Here is a 19,483-nt window from a genome sequence, read left to right as displayed (position 1 = left end):
AACTGGATGTTTTAAGAGTTTATATTTTGCAGTTCTTGCATTCTGTTGGAAGCTAGATTTGATTCCAACTTACAAACTAGCACAGAGAAGCTGTGATTTTCAGTTTGGGGTATTTACGTGTAATTTCCATAGCCTCTGGATACACAGAATGATGACATTTCCTAATTTACCTGATAAATATTTGCAGGAGGAATGGTAGGTTTGGATGTGAAGAGAGGATGCATAGTTCACTAAGGGACAAAGAGGGTGATCTGCATGTGACTTGATCCTAGCTGCAGAAAACCTAGGGGCACTTTCAGAGTGGACGAGTGAGACTTTCCTGCTGCCTCTCCACAAGCTGGTCCCATCATTCCCAGGAAGCTTCCCGCTGCTTTGTTGCCCCAGTGCCTGACTCACAATCCTGCTGGAGGAAAGGGAATGAATGGCAGGAGCAGCTTGCAGGTGGAAACTGCTTAAGGCGGCTGCCTGCTGTTTGAAGTATTTTCAACCCCCCTTTGAAGTGTGGGTGACTGTTGTTCCAGTTACAAATGAAACATCTGTTTCCCTCTCTCAAAGTAAAACATGGTACCTTTATGAGGTCTTTAATTTCTTTACAAACAAGCTAAGCGTTTTAATTCTGTACTTTCACGTCTTCCCCGAAGGAATACAGTTTAAAAGCAGCTTAGGCGTATTTGCTACTTTGTTGCCTCTGTGGATTTTACCTTTAGGATAAAAATCACATTTTGAAAGCCTGTGGCAGAAATATAAGCAGTGTTTGGGTTTATTTTCTGATATTCTACAGAATTCTAGGGATGATCGCATTTGCCGTGGTGTAGGAACCACGATGCCGGGCTCCCTGTCTCCAAATAAGAGTTATCTTTCTTTCTACGATTATGGATCATTAATTTGGACTTCACTTTTTTCAGACTCTTTGGTATCATGTAAAGCCCCCTAGAAAGCATTACACTTCTCTGTTAAATTTACTTAGTGATAATATGCACTAGGACCTTAAAAGGCAGCACGATTGTTTCACTTGAGAAAAGTAAGTGGATGGGCAGGTAACACCTGGGTGCTGAGCATGTCTGTATGTGCCCAGACCAGGGCTGGATCATTCCACTTCACATGCCCTCCAGTAATAAAAACCTTGTTTGGGGCGGATATCCTAAACACAATTGCGTGGGACCCTGAGATTAGCAGAGTTTATAAAATGCCCCAAAGATGCAAAGCTATTAAATTATGACTGGGATTTCCCTTGGGGATTATTTGAGCACAGGAGATGATGATGATAAATAAAGGTGGATCCTCAAATTATCAACTTTTGAATAAATTCTTACCTTAGACTTCCTTCTCCCTAATAATAGCAATATAAAATACAATTTATGTGTTTTATAATGGATAGCTTTATTATTAGAGTAAGCAGGCGCACGCAGTCCACAGTGCAATTGTGAGTCATGATACAACAATATAAATATTATTATTATTATCATTATTATTATTTTGAGGTGGAATCTTTCTCTGTCACCCAGGCTGGAGTGCAGTGGCATGACCATGGCTCACTGCAACATCTGCCTCCCGGATTCAAGCCATTCTCCTTCCTCAGCCTCCCAATTAGCTGGGACTACAGGTGTGTGCCACCACACCCAGCTAATCTTTTGTATTTTTTTTTAGTAGAGGCAGGGTTTTACCATGTTGGCCAGGATGGTCTCCCGAGCTGGAGTGCAGTGGTGCAAACACAGCTCACTACAACCTCTAACTCCTGGACTCAATCAATCCTCCTGCCTCAGCCTCCCGAGTAGCTCATGTTCTGTTTCTTGACTGGCATGTTGGAGACAACCAGAGAAAATACACAAAGAATTTAAAGTACTTGCCTGTAGTCGGGGCAGAGCTGGTTCCAGAGCTGAGGAACTTTACATATGCATGAATACCATGAGGAAAATGGCATTAGAGGAGAAAGAGAAGAATCATTAATCACTAGATATCAATTTTAAAATGTGAATTTGTAAAAAAAAAAATTAATGCTTGGAGTGAAATGTTAATAAGAAAGCACATTTTAAAAAAGACCTTTAAAGAAAATTGCCCCTTATAAATAATAGTTAAAAAGAAAGCATTTTGCCCCTTACAGCCAGAGGGCTTCAAATGCTACAGCTACAAAAACATATTTATACTTATAATAAATTCATAATAAAATAAATTCCCCAAGGTATCTACACAGGCTTACTGTTTCATAGCTGCTGATGTTTTGCATATTTCTTTCATTAAGGCATTTAGAAGTAAAATAAAAGTATAATTGGTACAGCCTGCAATTTCAAAAAATCTTAAGGAAAAATAAATTTTTCTTATAATAGCAATTCTTTGTCAAAAATACAGCAGCTTTATAACCTTTTGAAGTTGAATATATTAGGTACCTGGGCTACCGGATGAAGTTTGAAGAAGCTGCTGCTTTATTTTAATCTGGAGCAAAATGAAACAAGCCAAAATAAAGATTTTCATATTCTTAAGGTTTAATTATCTTAAGCAGGACTGGAAATTCAGGTCACAGAGGAGACTTATGTGATCCAAACAGTCACAGAAACAGGATCACAGCTACATCTAGACTTCTGCTGGGAAAGTTCACAGATGTCGTAGTTTTCTATTCAGCAGACATCATGGACACCATCCTGTGTGCTGGACGTTCTGCGAACCACTGGGGATGGAACTGTGGTTTAGAGCACAGGGAGCCTGCTGCACAATTGCCTTACAACCTGGCAGTAGGTATTGGCAAGAACACGGAGAATTCAAATTGCAGAAATAATGGGATTTTATATAAAAATGGTATCATCTGACTAAGCACAGAGACTCACATAAAAGAGGCTCAGAATATGCTCCCTTGAAAAACAAGTGGCCTCATAACTGAATCCTGAATGATGATGGGAGCCCCACCAGATCAGGGGAGGGAAAGACCAGTCAGAACCAGAATCCACGCAAATGCCAGAAGGCAAGAAAACTCATCCCTGCAGCATAGGGTGGTTTAGAGATAGCATAATTTTGCAGTAGATAATTGTACGTGTAAATAAAACCTATAGTAGGTTGACAATAAGAATAACCAGTATGTCAAAAAAAAAAAAAAATAGGTGGCAATGGGAGTGTGGTGAATACTGTTATTAGGGAAAAATAGAGAAAAATTAGGAAAAAAGAGTGTATAATGTATAATAGAACATCACTAGGAATCTAATCACCTCTTTTCGGTGCACCCACAATTACAGAAAAAGAAACCATGGTAATTTTACATATTTCATTAATGGAGTGTTAAAATGTAAAATGAATTAACAAGGACTTGGCAAAAGTTTTAACTGATAGATATTCTAAAGGGTTCACAAATTAGAGGATAAGGATTTGTTTTCCAATCACATTTTTAAAGTGAGCAGATTTCAGAATAATGCCATCATGAATTTGGAGTTCTGCAATGATTAATTATGCAGAGTTTTGACAAATCATTATAATTGAGTTAAACTTCTTTATTGAGAACACATATAATTGAATTTTAAGAGGTCATGTTTCCTTAATAAAATGTATCTGGACATTCTCCTTCATTATTCTGTGTGATTCTATTAACCTCCAGTGTGATCCTTTGGAAGATGAACAAAATTACAATTGGCATTCTCTATCTGTATTCAAACAGGCTGTGACCCAGTTTCTTGAGTCTTGCTTACCAAAGGGGAATTTAAATGCTTAGTCGAGTGAGAATGAAACTCAAAATTGTATTTAATCTTTCGAATGACATTTTTGGATCTTTGTGGGAAGGGATATGAAGGTTGTTGATTTATTGAAAACCTAGTTGATCGTTAAAGCATGTCAATAAATGTGTCAATATTGACATAATTAAGTGTGTCTTTTTTGATGAGCATGATTTGATATGTAAACCATTGGATAGTTCTTCTCATTAAATCCAGCAACGAATCTAAAGGGGGATTGGGGGATTGGTTCAAGGACTCTCACGTATACCCAAATTTGTGGATATTCGAGTAACTCAGTCGGCCCTGCGGAGCCTGCGTATATGAGAAGTTTGCTCTCCAATACCGTATTTTTGATCCATGCATTTGGTTGAAAAAATCTGTGTATAGATTACAAATATTTAACTAATATGCCAGATTTTTTAAAAAAATAATTTATTTCATGTATGCCATGCTGCTGTGTCTTGATGATCAATATTTCTCAAACACCTATATGCCACTGTTTAAAAATTAATAAGTGGCTAAAGAATCTACATTAACATAAACACTACAGATATTATTAGGGCAGAAAACATTCACTTTTTCTTTCATTGATCTCTGCTCTTATCCTTATTTTCTTCCTTGTACAAATGCTTTTATGGTTTGTTTTGCTGCCATTTTTTAGGTTCATTAAATAGAAGGTAAGATATTTTTACTTTCAGTATTCTTTTTTCTAAATATATTTATTTATAGTTATACATTCCCCACTGAGCATTAATTTACTTTCATTCACATATATTGATATTTTGAAATTTCTTTACGATTCATTTAAAATACTTTTTATGTTTTCATTTGAATTTTTAATCAGGGTTTATTTAAAAGTATATTTCTTTATTTCTAATCTGTGAGGAATTTTTGCTTATCTTTGTTACTGATTTCTAGCTTACTCTACTGTAGTCAAAACCCATGGCCTAAATGATTTCAATTTTTAAGAATTTGTTAAGAAATGCTTTATAAACCAGCACGTGGAAAATACTGGTACGTGTTCTAAAACTATTTAAAAATAATTTTAATTCCATTATTAGATACAGTAATGTATCTTATACATGTTTGTATATGCATATATGTATCGTATCATATCAAGAAGCTTCTTTGCTAGTGGTGGTGTTCAAGTCTCCTCTATCTTAATATATTTTGTGTCTACTTTTCTATAGATTTCGAGGGGCTCATGTTAACGTTTCCATCTGTAATTATTGATCTTCCCATGTCTCCTTTTGATGCTGTCAATATTTATTTTATATATCTTTGAACCTATATCACTGGATGCGTACAGATTTAAAATATAATATTTTTATTTTGGATAAAGAACTTTATTGTTCTTGAAATACCTCTCTTGTTGTAGTTCACCATTGACAGAGAACTTCAGGCCAAACTTAAAATATGTAAGGAGGCAGCTTTAGGCTAAACTTGACTTAACGAAAGTATGTTAAAAACAATAAATTACAAAATCTGGTGCAACTGTATTAACAACAGGAAAATATACAGCTATAGACAAAGAAATTAAGTACTTCATTATTTTTCTGTGAAATTATTTTGGCTATTTTATGACTTTTGAATATCCTTATAAATTTTAAAATCAGCGTGTTAAATACCTTTGAGGGAGAAAAAGCTGCTTAAATTGGGACTGAGAATAAATTAACTATGAATCAATTTGAATACAATGAATATATTAGTATTACATATTCCCCAATCCATGAAAATGGAATATCTTTTCACTCATTTAGGTTTTAAATTTATTTTACCAGAAATATTTTGAAGCTTTCAGGGTAGAGAACTTGCAGTTATTTGTTGGACTTAATTTTACATCTTTACTTCTTATGCTCCTGTGATGCAGAGGTGCAGTTAGTTTCTCTATATTGCCCTTGAGTCCTATTCCTTTTTTATCTGTACTTATTTAAGCAATGATTTGTTTGTAGAGTGTTTTGATTTTCCATGTATACAATTATGGAATTTTCTTTGTAAGCTTTATAATTTTAATTGCCCTATTTCACTATCAAAGGAATACAAGACAATATTGCACAGAAACAGTGAAATTAGACATCCTTGTTCCAGACGCCAGTGACAAAGTGGCCAATATTTCCACAAATAAGTATGATGTCCGCTGTAGAAATTCCTCAAATGTGCCTTTCACTATTTAAGTTTTCTTTTTTCTTTTCTTTTTTTTTTTTTTTTGAGGCAGAGTCTCGCTCTGTCGCCCAGGCGGTAGTGCAGTGGCACGATCTCAGCTCACTGCAACCTCCGCCTCCCGGGTTCACGCCATTCTCCTGCCTCAGCCTCCCGAGTAGCTGAGACTACAGGCGCCGCCACCTCGCCCGGCTAGTTTTTTGTTTTTTGTTTTGTTTTTTTTTTTGTATTTTTTAGTAGAGACGGGGTTTCACCGCGTTAGTCAGGATGGTCTCGATCTTCTGACCTCGTGATTCGCCCGCCTCCGCCTCCCAAAGTGCTGGGATTACAGGCATGAGCCACCGCGCCCGGCAAGTTTTCTTTTGTTGTGACTTTGCTGGAGGTTTTTCATCAGGTATCGGTGTTAAACATTGTATCGTATCCTATTCTGCATCTTATGAGGTTATCATATGTGTATCTCTTCATTGTGTTAATCTGATGAATTAAGGGATTAAGTTTTTAATATTGAATCAACCTTGTCTTACTAAAATGCATCTGAATTTGTTGTGATGTAGTATCCTTTTTATATACCCTGGATTCTGTTTGCTGGTATTTAGTTAAGAGTTTTTATGTGTAGGTTTATGAGAAGTGTTGGCCCTGGGCTCTTCCTTTCTGGTAATGTCCTTGACGTTTTAGATGAAGATTATACTGGTCCCTAAAAATGGGTTGAGAAAAGTTTCCTTTATGCACACCCCACACCCACACACATACACGTACACACATATATCTTTCAGAAAGTATATATAAAATATAAAGTTACATAAATACAAAAATGATTATATATCATATATAATTCCACCTTTTTATTGATCTATGTAGTTTTTTCTGAAAAAGTATTGAATTTTGTTCTAGCAGAGTTACATTCACCAGGGAACACCTCGATCCATTCAGACCTGGTGTTAGTCTTTATGCTTTTTAGGACAAGTTAATTTCCATTTGGTCCTGATTGGCTGGGTGTGGTACCCATTGAGACGATTTGCTCCTGCTGGAGTCTCACCTGAATTCTCAGAATGTTCAACACTTGTTTCCCTTCCCATTGGGCACCAACTGCCGTGTCTCTTCAACACACTGTGATTTATAGAATTTCTTCTTCATCTAGGAGCTACTGTCTGCTGGGTCTCCCAGAGCCTGAACTCAAGAGTCATCCAAAGACCGAGGGAGAATCCCACGCAGACGGGTGACCGCCCCTTTTCCAGCCCTCTTTCCCCCAGATCCTAACTGCGTGAGACCCTCAGTCACCTGCCCCCAGTGGGACGGCTGCCCTCCGCTCTTTGAGCGTCACGGCTTAGAAGGTGCCACCGGAGTAGTCCATGTGGGCTTACCGAGTAATTTTCTTCCCTTAAAGTTTTTTAAAATTTTATTTATTTATTTATTTATTTATTTATTTATTTATTTATTTATGTATTGTTTTATTTTAGTTTAGTTTAGTTTTGAGACGGAGTCTTGCTCGGCCGCCCAGGCTGGAGTGAGTGGCGCGATCTCTGCTCACTGCAAGCTCCGCCTCCCGGGTTCCCGCCATTCTCCTGCCTCCGCCTCCCCAGTAGCTGGGACCACAGGCGCCGCCACCACGCCCGGCTAATTTTTGTATTTTTAGTAGAGACGGGGTTTCACCGTGTTAGCCAGGATGGTCTCGATCTCCTGACCTCGTGACCCGCCCGCCTTGGCCTCCCAAAGTGCTGGGATTACAGGCGTGAGCCACCGCGCGGGGCCAAAGTTTTCAAATTTACATGAATTGTCCATTGCTTGCAAACAGTCACTGTATAGTAGTGTCCAGGTTTTGTAAGTCCTCGGGCAAGATGCTGAGTCTGATACAGGCTGCTTTACTGTAGCCAGAGACAGAAGTCTTGTGTGGTCCTCCTTGTATTTCAAGTTCTCTATAAACTCATTGCTTAATAAGAGGTGCAGTTTGGGAGGCTGAGGCAGGTCACCAGCCAGACCAATATGGTGAAACCCCGTCTCTACTAAAAATGCAAAAATTAGCCGGGCATGATGGCGGGTGCCTGTAATCCCAGCTACTAGGGATGCTGAGACAGGAGAATTGCTTGAACTCAGGAGGCAGAGGTTGCAGTGAGCTGAGATTGCACTGCAGCCTGGGCAACAAGAGTAAAACTCCATTTCAAAAATAAATAGATAAATAAAAAAGAGGTGAAAACCTAAGTCCAGTGATAACCTGGCTTCAGTCCAGATGTCGTTCATCTCTACTGTTGTACTCCAACGTCTCTCTGCAGTTTCAGGCAGTCCTTCCATGACACACACACACACACACACACACACACACACACACACACACATTTTATTTCTTGGATTTTTTTCTTCTTCCACACTTAAAAGATTATTTCCCTAGGGATTTACAAATATATGATTTATAAATATCAAAAAAAAAAACTTACCAAAAAACCACTTAACAACTTACTATTCTTTTCATTTGGAAGTTCAGGTTTTTCTTTTTTACTTTTTATTTTAGATTTTGGGGGACAGGTGCAGGTTTGCTGTATATGTAAACTCACGTCATAGGGGTTGGTTGTACAGATTATTTTGTCAGTGAAGTACTAAACCCAGTATGCAATAGTTATTTCTTTCTGCTCCTTTTCCTCCTCCCACCTTCCACCCTAAAGTAGACCCTAGTGTCTGTCATTTCCTTCTTTGTGTTCATTAAGTTCTTATCATTTAATTCCCACTTACAAGTGAGAACATGTGGTATTTGGTTTTCTTTTCCTGTGTGAGTTTGCTAAAGACAGTGGCCTCCAGCTCCAACCATTTTCCTGCAAAAGACATGATCTCTTTTTTTTTTTTTTTTTTTTTTTTTTTTTTTTTTTTTTGCGACAGAGTTTTGCTCTTGTTGCCCAGGCTGGAGTGCAGTGGCGCCATCTTGGCTCACAGCAACCTCCGCCTCCCAAGTTGAAGCCATTCTCCTGCCTCAGCCTCTGGAGCAGCTGGGATTACAGGCATGCTCCACCATGCCTGGCTAATTTTGTGTGTGTGTGTGTTTTTAATAGAGACGGGGTTTCTCCATGTTGGTCAGGCTGGTCTTGAACTCCGGGCCTCAGGTGATCTGCCCACCTCGGCCTCCCAAAGTGCTGGGATTACAGGCATGAGCCACCGTGCCCAGCCCATTCTTTTTTATGTCTGCCTAGTATTCCATGGTGTACATGTACCACATTTTCTTTATAGAATCTGTCATTGAAGGGCATTTGAGTTGATTCCAAGTCTTTGCTATTGTGAACAGTGCTGCAGTGAACATTCACGTGCATGTGGCTTTATGGTCAAATGATTTATATTCCTCTGGGTTTATACCAAGTAATGAGATTGCTGGGTCAAATGGTAGTTCTGTTCTTAGCTCTTTGAGGAATCACCACACTGCTTTCCACAATGGTTGAACTAATTTACACTCCAACCAACAGTAAGTGTTGTCTTTTCTCTGCAACCTCATCACTATTTGTTATTTTTTGACTTTTTAGTAGTAGCCATTCTGACTGGTGTGAGATGGTATCTCATTGCAGTTTTGATTTGCATTTCTCTAATGATCAGTAATATCCAACTTCTTAACAGTAATAGCTCTTGGTCGAAAGCTCCCAATCACCTGGTAGAGAGTATGTCAGTTCCATTTATTTTTCTGATGAAGTTCACCAAATGTATCTGTGTCTTCAGATTCAGCTGTAAATATTTCCTAGGTTGTATAAAGCCACATGTCATAAAAGAAACATTGATTTGCAAACATACTGAAATAAAAGAGATTCATTTTACTTCCAAGTTAAAAATTTGCATTTTCCAATTCATAAGGATTCTGTCCAGCATAGTAATGAGGCCCTGAGTCATTTAATAAAATATACTCCTTTGCCAAATATTTTTTGCTGCATTAGGGGGTTTTAAAATTATTTTGTACATACCAGTACATGATAGGCTACTTTAAGGCAAAGACCAATTCTTATTCATGCTGATTTCACAGCATTTTATACTTCATGTTCATCTAACAGCATAGAGTTGATACAAGTACTAGATATGAGATATATACACATACATATTCATATATCAGAAATATACACAAAATCTTAAATATAAGTAATTTAGAAATATAAGAAATATATATGTTGATTTATACAATGTACTTTGGTATCTACAAAAAAGACGTCTTAATTTAGAAGTGAATGTAGATAATTTTAAATTACTCTAATATTTTAATGAATGGAGAAGCTGAAAAGTAAAGGCAACCTACTCAAAAGTTTTGAAAAATAAAAAATTATACTTACAAATTCTTTTATACTAATTTAAAACAAATGTCCTGAAACTGTCATATTTGCTATTCCCAAGGAAAAAAAAGTAAAGTTATAAAGAATTATTTTCTTTAATATGTCCCTCTATTAGTCCATTTTCATGCTGCTGATAAAGACATACCCAAGACTGGACAATTTACAACAAAGAAAAGTTTATTGGACTTACAATTCCACATGGCTGGGGAGGCCTCACAATCATGGTGGAAGGTGAAAGGCACATCTCACATGGCAGCAGACAAGAGAAGAGAGCTGTGCAGGGAAACTCCCCCTTGTGGAACTATCAGATCTCATGAGACTTACTCACTATCAGGAAAACAACATGGGAAAGCCCTGCCCCCATGATTCAATTGTCTCTCACCGGGTCCCTCCCACAACATGTGGGAATTCAGGATGAGATTCAGGTGGGGACACAGCCAAACCATATCCGGCTCTTAAAAACAAATTCATGAATTGCCATGAGAAACCCATCTGCAGGTTTTCCAACAAGCCTCAGATAGTGTGTCAGGAGAACGGGACAAAAATAAAACACTGACATGACAAAAGGAGAGATTCCCGCCATCCACCTGAACAAACTGCATTTCTTCTTTCCTTCCATCCCAACTGCAAAATGCAAATCAGGTTTACGAGTAAATGAATGTGCTGGTGTACAAATCATGATGACAAACAGCAACACTGTAAGAAAAGCAGGCTCTGGGATTTCAGGAACCATATGGTTTAAGCATCACAAACGGACAAATAAAGACTTTTAGAAGAAATGGGTTATGAATTATTATCTTTCTGAAGTTGATAATTTTGCAATTCAAATGGATTCCCATTTTGAGACACGAGTCAATATTCCTTCATGACATTTTTCGGCAACTTACCAGGTTTCTTCTAATAACATTAGATGACTGAACAGTCAGAAAAGATCAAATACTAATATTTGATAATTTGAAACAGATATTATAGGTTACTGTTAAATAACATTAAAAGCATATAAAATACAAGGTTCACTCGGATATCACCAGGTAATTCTTCAAGAATACAAAATATAAAAATAAAGCTCTGGTATGTCATTCTTTCAACAATCTGAAATGGCTCCCAATTTATTTAAAACCACTGGTGCTTCTCAGATTTTCATTTTTATTCTCCAAAACACAGTCTCCAATTCCCTTTGCTTTCCAATTGCCTTTTCCCTAGACACCAAGCTACAATACAATCAAGTTATCTGTAGCGTACCTTGCTTAATTTGTTCATCTTATTCCCTTCATTGAGATAACTCATTTTTCTCTGCTACTTCTGTTTTCACTTTGTTGAAGTCTTCTTATTACTTTAGGTCATTTGATAAAACAAATAACTTCAAGGTATCTTCTCAGATTAGCCTCTAACATTTGAAACTTTCTTCCCTTGAATGTTCTCCACAACAGTTAGTTATTGTTTTTCGTAAGACACTTACAATTTGCTTTCTGCTATATTTATTTATCCAATTATAGAGCCAACTCCCTGAGGTCAATAGTAAGGACAATTTTTAATCTCTATCCACCTATCATCGGCCTCTTGATGGATGAAGCAATCAATATGTTGTATTATTTTGAAAGTGGACTTGAGGTTTCTGGCTCAGAGACAGAGAGACAGCTGTTTTCAACTTACAGCAATCTCTGCATTGGTTTTCCTGGCCCCAGACTTTCCCTGACTTGAGTCAGGGTGTAGTGATGGGAGTAAGATGTTGCCCTGCATGTATCAGGGTCCATACAATATGCGAGGAATGGGACTATCGCTGTGCCATGTCCCCTGCAGGGAAAGGGGGAAAGCCTTTGCTACCTACTGGAAGGAAATTCTTTGGGAAGGGGCTCACCTCTTAAAATGTAAATAAATGTGGAGGTGGTGGGTGGAAACGAAATCGGCACCTCAGTTTACACCCGCTGGAATGTTCCCAGAGGTCTAAATCATGTCTTCCTGGAAATGCAAACCCATGCCTTCTTGGAGGTAAACCTCGTTAGTATTTTACAAGGCTTGTCAGTTAACCAAGTCCCAGTAAAATTTGTTCAGAAAGTCCAAACCATGCAGAAGCATTTTTTTTTTTTTTTTTTAAATCACCTTCTGGGCCGGGCATGGTGGCTCACGCCTGTAATACCAGCCCTTCGGGAGGCCAAGGCGGACGGATAACAAGGTCAGGAGAGGGAGATCATCCTGGCTAACACGGTGAAACCCTGTCTCTACTAAAAATACAAAAGCTAGCCGGGCGCGGTGGCGACACCTGTAGTCCCAGCTACTCCGGCGGCGGAGGCAGGAGAATGGCGGGAACCCGAGGGGGCGGAGCTTGCAGTGACCGGAGATTGTAGCAGGAGGAGCCACAGACAAAACTCCTCAGACACCGAGTTAAAGAAGGAAGGGGTTGGCCATCCTGGCTAACACAGTGAAACCCCGTCTCTACTAAAAACACAAAAATCTAGCCTGGCCCGGTGGCGGCGCCTGTAGTCCCAGCTACTCGGGAGGCTGAGGCAGGAGAATGGCGGGAACCCGGGGGCGGAGCTTGCAGTCAGCCGAGATCGCGCCACTCACTCCAGCCTGGGCCACAGAGGGAGACTCCATATCAAAAAAAAGGAGTTTATTCCGCCCGCAGCATTGGCAAGACTTCTGTCTCAACAGCCGAGCTCCCCGAATGAGCAATTCCTGTCCCTTTTAAGGGCTCACAACCCTAAGGGGGTGCGTGTGAGAGGGTGGTGACTGATTGAGCAAGCAGTGGGTACGTGACTGGGGGCTGCATGCACCGGTAATTAGATCGGAACAAAACAAGACAGGGATTTTCACAGTGCATTTTTATACACTGTCTGTAATCTATAGACAACAGAACCAATTAGGTCAGGGGTCGATCTTTAACTACCAGGCCCAGGGTGTGGCGCTGGGCTGTCTGCCTGTGGATTTCATTTCTGCCTTTTAGTTTTTACTTCTTCTTTCTTTGGAGGCGGAAATTGGGCACAAGACGATATGAGGAGTGGTCTCCTACCTTAAGATGGCACCACTGCATTGCAGCCTGGGGGACAGAGCAAGACTCCCTCTATAAATCGCCTTCTGACAGTGTTACAATTACTTTGTTTCCTACAATTTCCAGTGTTTTGCTTTGAACACTTCGAGCACCTGATGGTGTAACCTGAGTAGGGCAGGATAGGACTAGAGTAGAACAGAATAGAATAGAGTAGGAGTAGACTAGAATAGAATTACACTGAATGGCATGGAATCAGATGATACACATTAAGCTAATTCCAACAGAATTTTTTTTTTTTTTTTTTTTAATTCTAGTTGTCCTCTAGAGGTCTACAAGACAATCAGAATCCAGAAATTTCAGTGTTTGGTTTCAAAAATGGCAAAAAATGCAACTTAAAACTTGACAAATATATAATAATAGCTAGCTCCGAAATATTCTATATCAAACGAGATTCTCTGGCTTGAGTTGCAAGGTTCAGATCAGTTCACACCGTTCCTGGTCAAACTTCCCATGCTCTACCTGTCATATATGTAGCCCATTTAATGAAGATGAGACTTCAAAACTGCAGTTCAGTCTTAGGGACTATAATCATAGTGTATATTGTAAAACTTCTTTGAACTTATTTGAGAAGAATTCAAAAAAAAAAAAAAAAACTGAACAGAGGGAATTTTAGAAAAATCTGCCAAGATAGATATTCAGATCTTCTGCCATGCATTTTAAGGAGGTTAGTCTATGAATTTTCAGATGAAAGACTTAGAAATATAAACAGAAATAAAAGAGCGAGAGAGAAAAGAAAAAGGAAAAACTTTGAGTTAATCCAATTTCCAGTAGAGATGAAAAAAGTACCCCAGAGTTGAAAGGCCAGTTTCTATCAAATGGGCTCTGGACGTCATTCTTTAACTTGTTTTAGTAAAAGAACACTTATGTTTTCCCTCAGAGAAAACAACTTTTGATGGCAGCTAGATGTTTCACAGTTTGTTTGCATACTTCTGACTTCAAAGTCAGCAAGAGGGAAAACAAATCTATTTTCTAAATATTGTGTGATATGCTGAATACATTGGTTTCTTCTCTTTTAGAGCTGAAGTTAAATGCATTTCCCGTGTGAACTGTGTGAAGGCATTTGTTGAAGCTCAGGTGTGAACAGGAAAGTAAACTGGCTGTGAGAACACACTGACTTTGAGTAGCCCCTCATCTTTGATGGGCAGAGTGGCTGAACTGGAGGAGGTGAGACCTAAATGCAGTTTCCTGAAATAAATGCCATCACTTCTAGTGCAGGCAGAATAGCTGTGGTCTTCTCTGAGGCTGAGCCCTAGAGCATTCCTCATGAATGTGCTTCAGGGAAAAGCTATGCAAAACTATCTTTGCTCCTTTCTTGAGAGAACCGTATCAGAAACCTCCCTGGAAAACTAACATGCCTACATAACAAGAAGAAAAAAGCAATACATTTTGAACCAATGTTGCAGGAGCTTGAGGAGCAAGAGTATGCTACAGATTTTACAAAAAAAAAAAAAAAAAAAAAAAAAAAAAAAAATTATTTACATAGAACAACAAATCATTTTTTAAAAATTAAGTCAATAAAAAAAACTTCTAAATCTCGGAGAAGGTTAATTAAATAACTTTTAGTGTGGTGTCAAACAGACCCCCCAATACTAACATCGTGTTATGCTACTTGATGTAGGACTTTCTTCCCCAATTTTAATTCAAGCATTCTAGAGATATGAGCTATGAGAGATTATAGGCTGTAAGCAACAATCTCATTGTTCTGCAAATGCTGTAGGCCAGAGAGGTTGAATATCTTGTTCAAGCTCATGTAGCTATGTTGTGTTTAAATGTATGAGGTAGGTACTTACATCTTATAGCTCATGTAGGTGTCTGTAACCCATTGCTTTGAATGGTAGGAAAGAAGAACAACCTAATTATTTTTTCTCCTCAAAAGTCAGGCTCTGCTTGGTGACATATACTGACTGGTGCATAGTAGATATTTGAATGAATTCAGTGGCCTACACAAAGTGGAATAATGTTCCATGTAAAAGAGAGTCGCTTTGATGGTGCTTGCTTTCAGTTTACTTAAAATTCTGAACTTCATTACCTTTACCTCCTGTTCAATATTAATAGACATATTCTAGAACTAGATAGCCCAATTTTTCACTGTACTCAGTTTTCAAAAGCAATTTAGCAAAGTATACAAAAAACAAGAGCCCCTCTCAGGAGTAGACTGGTTCCTCTCTCATTAGAACCCAAGAAAGGCCTTCCTTGGTTTTTCAAAAATCATAAATTCCCTTAGCGGGAATCATAAACTACTTTAATTTTCTGCTTCAGGAAACAATAGCCTCTGGCTTTGTTTTGTTTTCGTTTTGTTTTACATTTAAGAAAGGAGAACTGGGCTCCATCACAGCCATGTTCCTGCCTTTCTAAGACACAATGACGCCCTTGCGAGGAGAACTGGAAAATGGAAACTGTGGTTTTTATCGTTGATGTCCTCGTTTTCTTTTGGAACTCTACATGCCCTTCGGCAACATCTTCTCCCACCTCACTTTATAAAAGTTGAACATCAATCCTAGAATTACCGCAGCTGGGGACTTGGTCAATGACTGTCATACGTGTTATGGTGAGAATCAGCCTTTTGACCACTGCTTGGTGTTTTAGTTCACACACCACACACATACACACACACACACACTCACACACACACTCTCACACAGACACACATGCTCACACACACTCTCACACACTCACACACACACACACACACACACACACACACACACACTCTCGGTTAGAATCACAAAATGTCGGAGCTTGTTTTTTAAAAATAAAAATTATAAAGATCACATTCTGTTATGAGTGAATTAACCAGAGAACTAAACAGATTTGCCACTGAGCACAGCCCACAGTAGACCCTGAATTCAGGTTTCCTATCTGGCGACCCTGAACCGTCGTGGGATAAGCAAACTGCTTCTTACTTCCTCGTGGGTTCTTATTCCAGGATCCTCCATTCTGGGAAGTACAGTGCAGACTGAGTTTAGTGAAATTGGGGTAAACCTAACCCTAGAAACCTCAACACACTTTTTTCTTATTGTTTCTATGAGAAATGGCTTTCTCTGTCTCATCTTTCAAATAACACAAAAGCTTTTGGAAAACCACTCATAATTTAGAGATTTAGAATCTCTAAATTAGAGATTCTTTGTGCTGAAAAATGATGAAAGTTGATTGTAGTGTCCGTAGTGTCTGACATGAAGAGGTTATTTTAGTTTTTAAGTCATGTTTGCCAAAAATCTTGATCGTCTCATGAATTAGTTACCAAATATTGATTCATAATGTATGCTGATAAATAATATGCTTCTATATTATTTAACACCTATGAAACTTTGTTATAAGCAAAGCATTGAATTAGAGAAATTAAAAGCATAGAAATAAATTAAAAAATTCCTCTCCTCAAAACAATTTAAAACCTAATGAGAGGGAGGTAGAAATATACATGAAAAATGTGCAGCCACCACCCAAGACCAGAGTGAAGGAGGCAGCATCTACAGAGAATGGAGAGTGTAGAAGCAGCCACAAACCAGGCCGAGAGTGAAGGAGGCAGCATCTACAGAGAATGGAGAGTGTAGAAGCAGCCACAAACCAGGCCGAGAGTGAAGGAGGCAGCATCTACAGAGAATGGAGAGTGTAGAAGCAGCCACAAACCAGGCCGAGAGTGAAGGAGACAGAATCTACAGAGAATGGAGAGTGTAGAAGCAGCCAGCTCCAGACTATGCAATAAAAACCTGGTCTTGGAAAGTCATTATTAGGAATATCAGTGAGGTCCCAGGTGCAGATACTAGATTCCACTGTAATAAGAAGGGGATATAATTTCAGGCTGTAAACATGAGGCTTATAAAATTCGTGCGAAAAGAAAATGGAAAGGCTTGAGCTTCTTGGAATGACTCTCAGAACAGCATTGCAGAGTTGGGCCCTCCCAGGAGCGGCAATCTGTTGAAAATAAACACTTGCACAAAACACCAACGTGAAACGCAACCATTCTGTGATGGCTCACGGTTAAAATTAGACTGCACCATTGTAATGAACGGAATTGTGCCTCTGCCCCAGTTCATATGCTGAAGCCCTAACCCCAAATACCTTAGAAAGCGACTGTATTCAGAGAGAAGGTCTTCAGAGAGATAATCAAGGTTAAATGAATCTGTGGGTGTTGTTCCCTAGTGCAGAGACGCTAACACTGGCACACGGAGGAGCCCCTGTCTTCAGATTTATTCTACTCTGCTGCCTCCTGAAGTGTGTTGGGATCATGGTAATGGCCAAAGCACCCAATAAGTGAAGGAGAATGGCCAGTCTAAATAAGAAAAAGAATACCAGGACTCAGTTCAAAGCACACAGTCTTTGTTTTGCTAATGAAATATAGCAGGTTTTAATATGTTTTATATCTCCTACTTGGCAGGGAGGTCCCATTTTCCAGGGTCCTCTCAATAATTGTGGTGGCTGCGACAGTAATAGTAGTTAGCACGTCGTCATTCTCTGAAGAGGGTGATATCATGCAGAGAAATTATTATTATTGCCAAATTCCTGGGTGAATTTCTGAAAGCCCCTTTCCTCTCCTTCGCTGGAAGTCATAGTTCTGGAACACAGTGGCTGCAGAAATTCTACTTTGAATACTGGCTGCATCCCACCTAAATTCTCTAACGATACTAGAAGCATTCTCTGCTCATTTAATAGTCTGTGTTTATTTAGCTACATTTCTGGCCTCCTCTACAAGACAGGGAGCTTCTTGAAGGCAGGGTCTGTTTTTTACACTTCCTGAGATCTTATTAGCATCTACCAATTGCTTGGCATCTCATAGGTAGTCGGTGAGCGTTCTGTGAGGAACAGCACACTCCACTGTGTGTATTTCATGGGAATACAGACAAGTAAGTTTGTGAGGAAGTCATTTATCCTCTTTTTGTAACCATCTTAAAGATTCTATTAATGTGCAATAAAAGCTTCAACACAATCAGAAATGAGAGTTGTCGGTTTACCAGAAAGTTGATGAAAGCTGTGAATTATATAAAATCGATAATATGTCTATTTTTGAAAGATATTTCACCTTAAAATGTGCAAGCTTTCATCTGCCAGTGCATGTCCACAGTATTTTATTTAGGAAGCGGTTGAGCACATGAGGTTTCATGCCAACTATCAAGCATAATCCATACATACAGAATATCTTCTATGTTTAAAACTTTGAGAAAAATTGGAACTAGAACCCAGACATTGTCATTGCAAGGACAATATATTTTTCTATTTCTTTGTATGCCCGTTTTAGAAAAAACGCGGCTGTGGGGAAGAAACGTACATAGGAGCGTCTGACATCAGCGTATCAGCCGCGTGTTCTCCGTGTGGGCTGTGCATCCATCAGCGTGTTTTGCAGTGACATGTGGATATAAGCTCATGCCTTAAGTCACAAGAGTATTAATAACTGTATGTTAGCTAACTAGAGTTTGCATTCTCTGTCAAGCTTATTCCGACACCATTTTCATGAAATTATTTTCAGTCCTGTACAAAATCATAGCAGAGTGGAAACTCTCATTCCAAAACCAAGCAAACAAAAACTAACAAAAACACCACCAGCCTTTTTGCTGACCACCACAGTCTCCCACTCCACCGTCATCCGTGTGTGTAAACCATCATCTTGAACATGGTTTTCCGAATTAACGCAAGGTGTCATTCCGCCCTGCATTCTATGCAATGCTCAGCATTTTGAAGGACATACTGCTTAACCCTACCTAGTTTTCCCAGTAACCAAGTATTCTAAGTCTAAAGGGAATACATACGAAAATGAATCTCTATGAAAGGATAGAGCATTAGAATTAATAAATGAATATGGAAAAATAGCAAAGACGTTTTACAAAGAAAAAAATGAGAGAAATGTATGTCTCCAGGTTGATACAGACAGTGGATGATTGGTTTCTGAGGCTTGGACTGGAATAAGTTCTGCAAACAGGCAGTGCATGGGACCTTGACACAGGGAACTGTCTCGACACTGGATCGTGGTGGTTGCACAACTCTAAATGTACTCCAAAATCAGTGAACTTTATGCTGAAAACCGGTGAATAGTAAGGTATGAAAAGTACACATCAATAAAATCATTTAAACGTGTAAAGAGTTATTGTTAAGCTATTGGGAGGAGAGGTTAGTTACGTTGATCCCTGGAACCAAAGTATTCACTGGCTCTTGACAGAGAGTGAACCACAGGACGAGTGTCCAGGCTCTCTGACCCACTCAGGGCTCCGGCCAGGGGCTTCCTCGCTGCCTTGCTGCCTGGTCCTGACGGCATCACCCCAGAGAGAGAGGAAGGCGGTGTGCATTCATCCTTAGGATTGTGTGGA

This window comes from Rhinopithecus roxellana, chromosome 9, assembly GCF_007565055.1.
Source record: "Rhinopithecus roxellana isolate Shanxi Qingling chromosome 9, ASM756505v1, whole genome shotgun sequence".
NCBI lineage: Eukaryota > Metazoa > Chordata > Mammalia > Primates > Cercopithecidae > Rhinopithecus > Rhinopithecus roxellana.
The sequence above is the reverse complement of the archived record's forward strand: the minus strand, read 5'-3'. Positions refer to the sequence as shown.